A 10,927-nucleotide genomic window follows, 5' to 3' on the forward strand; every position below is an offset into this window, starting at 1 on the left:
CTGGCATGGCATTTTTAGTACTAAAGAAAACATGGAGCCATGTAATCCTCATGCCTGTAATCCCAGCACTTTGGGAGGCCGAGGCAGGTGGATCACCTGACATCAGGAGTTCGAGACCAGCCTGGCCAACATGATGAAATATACTAAAAATATAAAAATCAGCTTGGTGTGGTAGTGTGTGCCTGTAATCCCAGCTACTCAGGAGGCTGAGGCAGGGGAATCACTGGAACCCTGGAGGCAGAAGTTGCAGTGAGCCGAGATCAAGCTACTATACTCCAGCCTGGGCGACAGAGTGAGACTCCATCTTGAAAGGAGAAAGAAAAGAACAAAGAAGGGAGAGAGAGAGAGGGAAACAAGGAAACAAGGAAGGAAGAGAAGAGGAAAAAGAAAAGAAAGGAGGGAGGGAGGGAAGGAAGGAAGGAAAGAAGGAAACATGGGCAACAGGATGCCTCATTATTTTGGAATTCAAAAGGGAGTTTTTGAATTACCATTAATTTAGCAAACATTTAATCAGCACCTATTATGTACTAGGTGCTGGGACTATACTAGTGAACCCTGCTATAGGTAATTCTGAAATTACCAGTGGAGGAACAACCCATAAGAAAATGTCACCGGGTGGCCGGGCGCGGTGCCTCATGCCTATAATCCCAGCATTTTGGGAGGCTGAGGTGGGGGATCACAAGGTCAGGAGTTTGAGACCAGCCTGGCCAATATGGTGAAACCCCGTTGCTACTAAAAATTTAAAAATTAGCTGGCTGTGGTGGTGGGCACCTGTAATCCCAGCTACTCGGGAGGCTGAGGCAAGAGAATCGCTTGAACCCAGGAGGCGGAGGTTGCAGTGAGCCAAGATTGCACCACTGCACTCCAGCCTGGCAACAGAGTGAGAATCTGTCTCAAAAAAAAAAAAAAGAAAAAGAAAAGAAAAAGAAAGAAAAAAAAAGAAAAGGAAAAGAAAAGAAAAGAAAAGAAAAAAGAAAAGAAAAGTTATCACCAGGTGATAACTACTATGTTGAAAATTGAGGTAGTGGAAGGGGGAACAGCAAGGGCAGAGTGGGGTTTCTCGCATATGCAGGTTGTTTGAGGAAGGCTGCTCTGATAAGCTGGCATGGGAAGCAGTGCAGGATAAGGGAGGGGTTTCTCCATGCAAGTATCTGGGGGAGAAGCTTTCCAGGAAGAAGAAACAGGCCAGTGCAAAGGCCTAGAGGCTGGAGGATGCTTGGCTGTGCGCCAGGAACAGCAAGGAAGCTAGCATGGCCGGAGTAGGGGGTGCAAGGGACCTTGCCGGTGAGCCTTAATAAATGTTTATAGGATTCTGACGAGACAGGAAAGCTATGGGGAAGGTCTGAGCAGGGCAGAGTCTGGTTCTTACTTAAAGGAACATTCCAGTTGCTGAGGTGTGTAGAAGAGGTAGGGGGTGGAGGTTCGGGGGTAAGGAGACGGAGTGGGAACAGGAACCGAGGCCAGGCAATTGGGAAACTACTGCAACTCTCCATGCAAGAGATTTTTAGCCAGAGATTGTTCAGCCAGTCTATGAGTATTTCAGGCCTCCGTATTTTCCATATGTCAAGCCACTAGGCCTATTCATCATCCACTAGACCCAGCCCCACAACCGCTGCCTAGGAAATACTTGTTACTTGCACTGATAAAAATTCTTCGCGGGAAGAAAATGGCTTTCAGTCCCCATCCCGCTCCACGATCCTTTCCCTGGATTCAGGGAGGGCCCCACACCCGGGCTGTGGGCCTCGGACTGCTCTCCCATAGCTGACCCAGCTGGGGCCAGGGGCTTCGGATGAGCTTCCGCGTCCTGAGCTGGGGACGCAGGATCGGCGGGTCCCGCCCCGGCTGGGCCCGCAGCCCCTATCCCGTGGCCCCCCGGCCCCTGCTCCCTGCGCTCCCTCGGCTGCCCCCGGCCCCTCTCACCTGCGCCGCCACCGCCGCCGCCGGCCGGAGACCCGCAGTTTCGGGAGAGCTGGCTCTCAGTTTCGTTTTCCCCTCGGACTCCGCCTTCCCTGCAGCCGCCCGGCCCCCTCTCGCACAAGCCCTCGTCTGCTACGGGATTGGGGTAAATTGGCGCTGGATCCAGAGTGCTCGCGAGAGGCGCCGGCGGCCGGCACTGGCGGGCGGGCTTGTCACCCATGTGCAGCCCCTGCGCGGCCAGGACCCCGCACCCCCAACCGCCTCCCCCTCCCCGCCCCGGGGCTCCTGGAGCAGGTGACTTTGGCTGCATTAGGTTCTGGAATCAAGGGTTCCACTTACTCTCAACACAAATATTTGGAGAGGGGTTGGGAAGATGGGTCTTAGCAGCTCCATTTTACAATAGAGGAAATTGAGTAAATGAACTTACCTAGGGGTCCAGCGGCTCGTAAGTGGGAAAGCCAGGATTCAGTTAAAGTCCAGGCCTGTAAACACCAAGGCGCCCCTCCCCACTTGCCACACCACTGCCCCCTCACTTTTACAAGGCTGGGGATGCGAGGCCTGGGGGCGTAATCTCCTTCACTCTGCTCCCACCCATCCATTCACTCATGAGCAGACACTTGTCAGCCGCTGTAAAAGCACCTGCGGGCCAGTCCTGCTTTTAAAGAGAGCCACCTGCTCCCAACAGTACCCCAGGGAGTTTCCTACTATAGTCCAACACCAGTAGTCCTCGATTTATAGAAATTCTACTCACCTGATGGACTGTGACACACTCCCAGAGTCACACAGAGTTCCACAGTCATTGGCACAGTGACTAATGAGTATTGAGGCACAGAAGAGTTAGATTAACACAATTAGTAAGCAGCGGAGTTAGAACTATAACCAGGAGTCTGTACTCTCAATATCTTAGCTGGGATAAGAGAGGGAGGTGGTCCCAAGACAGACCTCAAATATACTTTAAATATTATGCCTAGGCCGGTGCAGTGGCTCATGCCTGTAATTCCAGAAATTTGGGAGACCGAGGGGGGCAGATCACCTAAGGTCAGGAGTTCAAGACCAGCCTGGCCAACATGGCAAAACCCCATCTCTACTAAAATACACAAAAATTAGCCGGGCGTGGTGGCGGGCACCCGTAATCCCAGCTACTCCGGAGGCTGAGGCAGGGAGAATTGTTTGAACCTGGGAGGCAGAGGTTGCAGTGAGCTGAGATCGTGCCACTGCACTCCAGCCTGGGCTACAAAGTGAGACTCCATCTCAAAAAAAAAAAAAAAAGAACATTATACCTAGGCAGCCATCTACTCCAGCCTCCCTTCTCCATCCCCCTACAACCCCGCATTGCAGGGTATCAACAACTAAAATCTACACTGTAGCTCAGGTCCTGGGCATAGCTTAAGTCCCTCAAATGTAAAGCACTGGCGGGAGGTTTAGAAAGTGGACATGAGGTAGAACCATTTTTTGTGGCATTTCCAGGTGACAAGAAAACTCTGACAGTGCTGGGTGTCCATTTGTCAGCTTTGTGGGTGTTGGGGTGGCTGTGGCAGCAGCAATGGCAGTAGCAAGGACAAGTTTTTCCGACTTTTTGAGCCCCTGAACTGCCCAAGAGAGCTTAAAGAATGAAAAATGACAAGCTCAAGCATGATCAGAGGACGCAAGCTTTTATGACTGCACCAGAAAACCCTCCTAGCCTCAGGGGTGATGTAAAATCTGCCTTCTCTACTGGGGAAAGATTTGGAAGGAATGATATCAGAGAGTTGGTGATGAGGTCTAGGGGAATGATACGATATGGGTGAACCTCTTGGAATGGGCAGAGTGTGAGCATATTGGGCTCCCTGAGGAGCCCAATTCCCTACCATCTGGGCTCCCCAGGTGCAAAGCTTGGTGCTGCAGGTACCAGAATTACAATATAATTATTTTGAGGTGGAGTCTCGCTGTGTCACCCAGGCTGGAGTGCAGTAGCACGATCTTGACTCACTTCGACCTCTGCCTCCCAGGCTCCAGCAATTTCCCTGCCTCAGCCTCCTAAGTAGCTGGATTACAGTCATGCGCCACCACACCCAGCTAATTTTTGTATTTTTAGTAGGGAAGGGTTTCACCATATTGGCCAGCCTGGTCTGGAACTCCTCACCTCAAGTGATTTCCCCTCCTTGGCCTTCCAAAGTGCCAGGATTACAGGAGTGATCCACCATGCCCGGCCTAGAATTACAATATAAATTTAATTTGCAGCCTCATCAGGTCTCTTCTATGAACATTGAGGGCATTGACTGTGAAAGAATGAAGTCCTGGGAATTTGGGTGGATTTGAATGAATTCAAGTGCCACTGCCCTCCTAAATTCTGCTGTGTCTCCACAGGCTTCCCACCATTGTCTGATAAGGCTGGTACAGCCTACATTGAAGAGCATGAAACAGTCACCCTGCAAGGAGGTGCTGATTCTCCAAATCCCCTATCTCTACCTGTGCCTTCACTCCTAGAACTAGAATCAGATGCTAATGCACTCCAAGAGGATATGGACAAGATCTGATTGAGGGGAGACGCTTTACACAACAAAAGAGCAACAGAAAGCAAGAAACAGGCATGACGGTGAGTCTAAAGATGACACGAAGAAAGTTGAAAGTTGAGGCTGAGCGGGGTGGCTCACTCTTGTAATCGCAGCACTTTGGGAGGCCGAGGCGGGCGGATCACGAGGTCAGGAGATCAAGACCATCCTGGCCAACATGGTGAAACCCCGTCTCTACTAAAAATACAAAAATTAGCTGTGCGTGGTAGCATGTGCCTGTAATCCCAGCTACTTGGGAGGCTGAGGCAGGAGAATTGCTTGAACCAGGGAGTCGAAGGTTGCAGTGAGCCAAGATCGTGCCACTGCACTCCAGCCTGGCAACAGAGCGAGAAAAAAGGAAAAAAAAGAAAAGAAAGTTGATGTACTATCTCTAGCAGTGGGAGCGCTTAGCCAGTTTGCCCAGTTGGTTTACTATAATCTGAGCTCAGTGGCAGCTCACACTAAAGGAACATGTAATGCCAAGTAATGCAGATAAAGAAATCAAAAATACTTAGGGAGTCAGGAATATTGGAGTCGATTCATCTTATGCAACCTAGTCACTTACTCCATAACCATGGCCCCCAAGAAACTCCAAAGGCCCCTCCTTCAGTGGCTTGTATGGAGCCAGTGGCTGTTGCATATCGGGCTTCCTTGTGAATGTTCACCAAAGGCACCCACTTCTAAAGAGGCTTTTGAGAAGCAGTTGAGCAAGAAGACTTCTGTTAGCCTTTTCCCTAGCTATACCAGTGCTAGTTCTAACAAATAAAGAGGCTGTGATCGCAGGAATGGAGGATATGTGTGAGTTTATCCACATGGGCTTCTCAGCAAGGCCTTACTTACTACATAACTGTTTGTGATTATCAATACGGTTTTTGACCTATAGTCAATCCCATAAGTCTAGCTCTTTTAATACTCACAGTGACTTTTAGATCAAAATGTATAATGGTAAAGCAACTAATCAGACACAGATAAAACAATCTTGTATGTATCAATTATTCTTAATTCTTTTTTTTTTTTTTTTTTTTTTTGGAGACGGAGTCTCGCTCTGTCACCCAGGCTGGAGTGCAGTGGCCGGATCTCAGCTCACTGCAAGCTCCGCCTCCCGGGTTTACGCCATTCTCCTGCCTCAGCCTCCCGAGTAGCTGGGACTACAGGCGCCCGCCACCTCGCCCGGCTAAGTTTTTTTGTATTTTTAGTAGAGACGGGGTTTCACCGTGTTAGCCAGGATGGTCTCGATCTCCTGACCTCGTGATCCGCCCGTCTCGGCCTCCCAAAGTGCTGGGATTACAGGCTTGAGCCACCGCGCCCGGCCTAATTCTTTTTTTACTAGCAGAGGAAAAATAATAACTATTATTCTTGCTTTTGGAAATTGTAGAGTGGTCCATATTTATGTTGTACCACATCTCTTGTGGCTCTTTCCCTCAGATGTTTCTGCTTTAGTAATTTGTCTTGCTTACTTATAAAATCTTCTTATCAATAGTCCCCACATGCACATTATTATAAAATCATCGCTATGGTCTGAATGTTTCTGTCCCCCATAAAACTCATAAGTTAAAACCTAAACACCAATGTGATGGTATTAGGAGGTGTGGCCTTTGGGTGGTGGAACTGGTGCTCTTATAAAAGAGGCCCCAGAGATCTGCCTTGTCCCTTTCATCATGTGAAATACAGCAGGAAGGCCGGGCGTGGTGGCACACGCCCTTTGAGAGGCCGAGGTGGGTGGATCACTTGATGCCAGGAGTTCGAGACCATCCTGGCCAACACGGCAAAACCCTGTCTCTACTAAAAATATAAAAATTAGCTGGGCTTGGTGGTGCATGCCTGTAGTTCCAGCTACTCCAGAGGCTATGGCAGGAGCATTGCTTGAACCTGGGAGGCAGAGGTTGCAGTGAGCTGAGATCATGCCACTGCACTCCAGCCTGGGTGACAGAGCAAGACTCTGTCAAAAAAGAAAGAAAGAAAGAAAAAGAAAGAGAGAAAGAGAGAAAGGAAGGAAGGAAGGAAGGAAGGAAGGAAGGAAGGAAGGAAGGAAGGAAGGAAGGAAGGAAGGAAGGAAGGAAGGAAGGAAAAAAAGGAAAAAAAATAGTCAAGCCCAGAATCATCAAGGGCTTACAAGACACTATATTTCTTGGACTCTGGTTGCCACTCTAACCTTGTCTCTTGTTTCTCCGCCCCCCTTTCATTCTCCCTAGTTACATTGTCCTCCTTGTGATTTTTCAAGAATGCCAGGTATACTACTGTCTCAGTGCCTTTGTACTTGCTCTTCCTTTTGCCTGGAACCTTGTCCTTCAGATATCTGCAAAACTCACAGATCTTGTTGAAACGTCACTTGCTCATGAAGCCCCCTGACTACACTATTTAAGTTCCAATCATTACTCTCACCCTGTCGTCACTCCCTATCCCCCTCATTCTGTTCTATTTCCCCTCCATGACACTTATAGCCTTTTATTATATAATACAACTTATTGATTCATTGTCTTTGTTGTCTCCTTCCTCGAACATGTAAGGTCACATGAACAGGGATTTTTGACTGTTTTATTCACTAATTATTTCATTGTCTGGACTAGATCTGTGCCAAAACTGGGCTGCTGCCTGTTTTTGTAAATAATGCTTTATTAGTGCACAACCACATTCATTCATTTATATATTGTCTTTGGCTGCTTTGACACTAAAATGAGTTGTGTTGAGTAATTGTGACAGAAACTGCATGACCAGTAAAATTGAAAATATTTACTATCTGATCCCTCACAACAAATGTTTGCTGATCCTTGTTCTAGAATGATGACTGGCCATGGAGGAGGAGTGGAACTGGCAAGGACACTGAGAGGCAGCAGCTAATAGGGAAACAAGGAGACGTGGAATCCTACAAGCCAAGTGAAAAAAAAAACCTTTTTCTGGGAGGAAAGCGTAATCCACTATATCAAATGCTGCTTAACAAATGCTTGTTGAATGAATACTGGGAGACAGATGAAGGCCCCAGTGTTCCTCTCCCTGATGCTATTCCTCTTCCTCTTCTCAGCAGAGATAATCACTCATTTAAGTCATTCACATTTGTGACTTAAAGGGTATTACCTCTGTATGCATTTATTTTAAAAAATAAAATCTTTCTATGTTTTAAACTTGGTTTTTGTATTTATTTTTTTGAAAGAGGTAAAATACACATACCATAAAATTCACCATTTTAACCTTTTTTTTTTTTTTTTTGAGACAGAGTTTTGCTATTGCAGAGTTTGCTATTGTCACTCAGGCTGGAGTGTGGTGGCACAATCTCTGGGGTTTCACCCCAGAAAGAAACCTCATATCCATTAAGTAATTCTTATGTATTTTAAGACTTATTTACTTTACCATGGTCAGCCTGGGGATCAAAAATAATCATAATAAATAAAATTAAAAATTAAAAAGGTATTTACTTAATAGACATAGCTCTAATTCATAAATCTCGGCTCACTCCAACCTCCACTTCCTAGGTTCAAGCAATTCTCCTGCCTCAACCTCCCAAGTAGCTGGGATTACAGGTGCCCACCACCACGCCTGGCTAATTTTTCATATTTTTAGTAGAGATGGGGTTTCACCATACTGGGCAGGCTGGTCTCGAATACTCCTGACCTCAGGTGATCCGCCCACCTCAGCCTCCCAAAGTGCTGGGATTACAGGTGTGAGCCACCACACCCAGCCTAGCCCTTTTAAAGCATATGGTTAGGGGGACTTAGTACATTCACAATATTGTGCAACCATAACCACTATGTAGTTTCAAAACATTTCATCACCCCAGAAAGAAACCTCATATCCATTAAGTAATTCTTATGTATTTTAAGACTTATTTACTTTACCATGGTCAAACTAGGGATCAAAAATAATCATGATAAATAAAATTAAAATTTAAAAAGGTATTTACTTAAAACACATAGCTCTAATTCGTTTATTTTAACTGCTGAATATTTATTTCTATTAATATTTCAAAATTTTCTTATCCATTCTTCTCAGTTTTGTTTTTAAGTTTCTCACTATTTACAAACAATGCTGCAATGAAGATTTTCCTTCTTGTTGCCTTATGCAAATAAGGAAGAGTTTCTCTTAGATATATGCCCAGGAATGTAATTGCTGGATTGTGAAGTACATGCACAAATAACTTTACCAAATTTATTTCCAAAATGTACAGGAGTATACTTCTATTTCTTCTCTCTTATCCTTTGTCTCATTGTTATCATAGATTTACTTCTATATATAAGCCCCAAAATACATTGTTATTACTTTTGCTTTGAATAGATAATTATCTTTTAAAGAGATTTTAAAGACAGATTTTTTTTAGACAGAGTTTCACTCTGTTACCCAGGCTGGAGTGTGGACTGCACTGGCATGGCAATCTTGGCTTACTGCAAACTCCGCCTCCTGGGCTCAAGTGATTCTCTTGCCTGAGCCTCCTGAGTAGCTGGGATTACAGGCGCCCACCACCACACCTGTCCAAGTTTTGTATTTTTAGTAGAGACAGGATTTCACCACGTTAGTCAGGCTGGGCTCAAACTCCTGACCTCAGGTGATCCACCAGCCTTGGCCTCCCAGAGTGCTGGGATTACAGGCATGAGTCACCACGCCTGGCCATGGGGAAATATGTTTTATATATACCCACACATTTGCCATTTTTGGTGCTCTTCATTCCTCTGTGTAGACCCAGATTTCTATCTGGCATCATTTTCCTTCTGTCTAAAGAACTTCTAGTATTTCTATAGTACATATCTGTTGGAAATTATTTTTTTCAGGCTTTATTTGACAGAAAAAGTATTTATCTTCTTTTCTGAGAGATATTTTTGCCTGATATCATATTCTAGGTTGACAAAGATTTTCTTTCAGTCTTTCAAAGATATTACTCCATTGCCTTCTATCTTGCATAGTTTCTGATGAGAAGTCTGTTGTATTTCTTACGTGTTTCTTTATATGTAATATCTTTTTCTTTAGCTGCCTCAAAGATTCCTCTTTGTCACTGGTGTTCAGCAATTGCATTAGGATGTGTTTTGATGCCATTTCATTATGTTTATTCAGCTTGGGGTTTGTTGACCTTCTTGAGTCTGCAGATTTAGAGTTATTTGAATTTGAACAATTTCAGTCATCAGTTTCCATTTTTTTCTGTACCTCTTTCCTTTTCCTGATATTCCAATTACATGTAAATTTGCTTGATATTGTCGCATAAGTTACTGAAGTTCTGCTTATGTTTTTCTGTTTTTTTTTTTTTTTTTCCTGTCTTCATTTAGAATAGTTTCTATTGCTATGCCTTCAAGTTCCCTGCTGTTTTCTTCCTCTTCATCTAATCTACTGTTCTGGGAAACCTACCCAATGCCCTGGGTATTAGTCTCTCCACTTTGACTGGTGGGAACATGAACTATTTCCATCTCTGGATGAAGTTCAGGAAAATTCTTTGGCTCACTCCTTTCCAGCAAGACTTTCCTTGTCTTGATGGAAATTTACACTGTCTTTGTAAAGTTTTATTCCATGCATACACATATCTGCACTCAGTTAAAGATTAGAAAGATTCAGGCCGGGCGCGGTGGCTCAAGCCTGTAATCCCAGCACTTTGGGAGGCCGAGACGGGCGGATCACGAGGTCAGGAGATCGAGACCATCCTGGCTGACACGGTGAAACCCTGTCTCTACTAAAAAATACAAAAAACTAGCCGGGCGAGGTGGCGGGCGCCTGTAGTCCCAGCTACTCGGGAGGCTGAGGCAGGAGAATGGCGTGAACCCGGGAGGCGGAGCTTGCAGTGAGCTGAGATCCGGCCACTGCACTCCAGCCTGGGTGGCAGAGCGAGACTCCATCTCAAAAAAAAATAAAAAAATAAAGATTAGAAAGATTCCCTCTGCAGATCTTTGAGGTTCTTGCTATGTTAAATTTTTAACATACAGTGCTCTTTTCCCCAGCAATCTGCTCTGAAAATCTAGCCTCTTCAGCCTGCCTGACTCCCAATATCCAACTCCAATTTTATGAGACTTTTGTATGAGGTTCCCTTTCCCTATGCTGCAGCTTGGAAACTGCCTATAGGTAGCATGCTCAGGAAGGTGTAGGGATCAACTCACTTGTTTACTCCTTCTCAGAGATCCCAGTATTACTCTGACTGTTGTTCAATTTTCCTAATTACTACATTTTTTTCTCATTATCTATTTATTTGCCATTTGGATGTCCTCTTCTATAAATTACCTGTCTATATCCTTTACACTGTTTTTTTTTTTTTTTTTTTTTTAAGAGACAAGGTCTTTGTTGCCCAGGCTGGAGCATAGTGACACAATCATGGCTCTCTGCAGCCTCAACCTCCTGGGCACATGCAATCTTCCTGCCTCAGTCTCCTGAGTAGCTGGTACTATAGGCACACACCACCATGCCTTGTTAATTTTTTCTTTGGTAGATATGAGGTCTTGCTATGTTTCTCCAGCTAGTCTTGAGCTCCTGGCCTTAAGTGATTCCCCCTCCTCAGCCTCCCAAAGCACTGAGAT

General features: G+C 45.4%; 1 protein-coding gene and 1 long non-coding RNA gene across 6 annotated transcripts in view; one reads left to right on the forward strand and one right to left on the reverse strand.

Moving 5' to 3' along the window:
- The window catches only part of EIF2AK2 (eukaryotic translation initiation factor 2 alpha kinase 2), a 54,128-nt gene extending 52,083 nt beyond the window's left edge, over positions 1–2,045 (reverse strand). Inside the window, exon 1 of one of the 3 annotated variants that reach the window (XM_009184002.4) lies at positions 1,921–2,045. The gene's annotated coding sequence lies outside the window, so the exon portion shown is untranslated. The remainder of the gene's footprint in view (positions 1–1,920) is intronic. The other 2 variants (XM_003908511.4, XM_009184001.3) reach the window with 2 other exon arrangements.
- LOC108581602 lies at positions 1,191–7,557 on the forward strand. 3 transcript variants are annotated; one of them, XR_001894020.3, is made up of 4 exons: positions 1,191–1,284; positions 4,264–4,492; positions 6,641–6,677; positions 7,226–7,557. It is a non-coding gene; the product is annotated as an uncharacterized LOC108581602 (long non-coding RNA). The 3 variants fall into 3 exon arrangements; XR_001894019.3 differs by lacking the exon at positions 6,641–6,677; XR_004178219.1 differs by lacking the exons at positions 1,191–1,284; positions 6,641–6,677 and adding an exon at positions 2,042–2,211.
- The last annotated feature ends 3,370 nt before the right edge of the window (positions 7,558–10,927 follow it).

The sequence above is a fragment of the Papio anubis genome, chromosome 14, assembly GCF_008728515.1.
Source record: "Papio anubis isolate 15944 chromosome 14, Panubis1.0, whole genome shotgun sequence".
Classification (NCBI taxonomy): domain Eukaryota; kingdom Metazoa; phylum Chordata; class Mammalia; order Primates; family Cercopithecidae; genus Papio; species Papio anubis.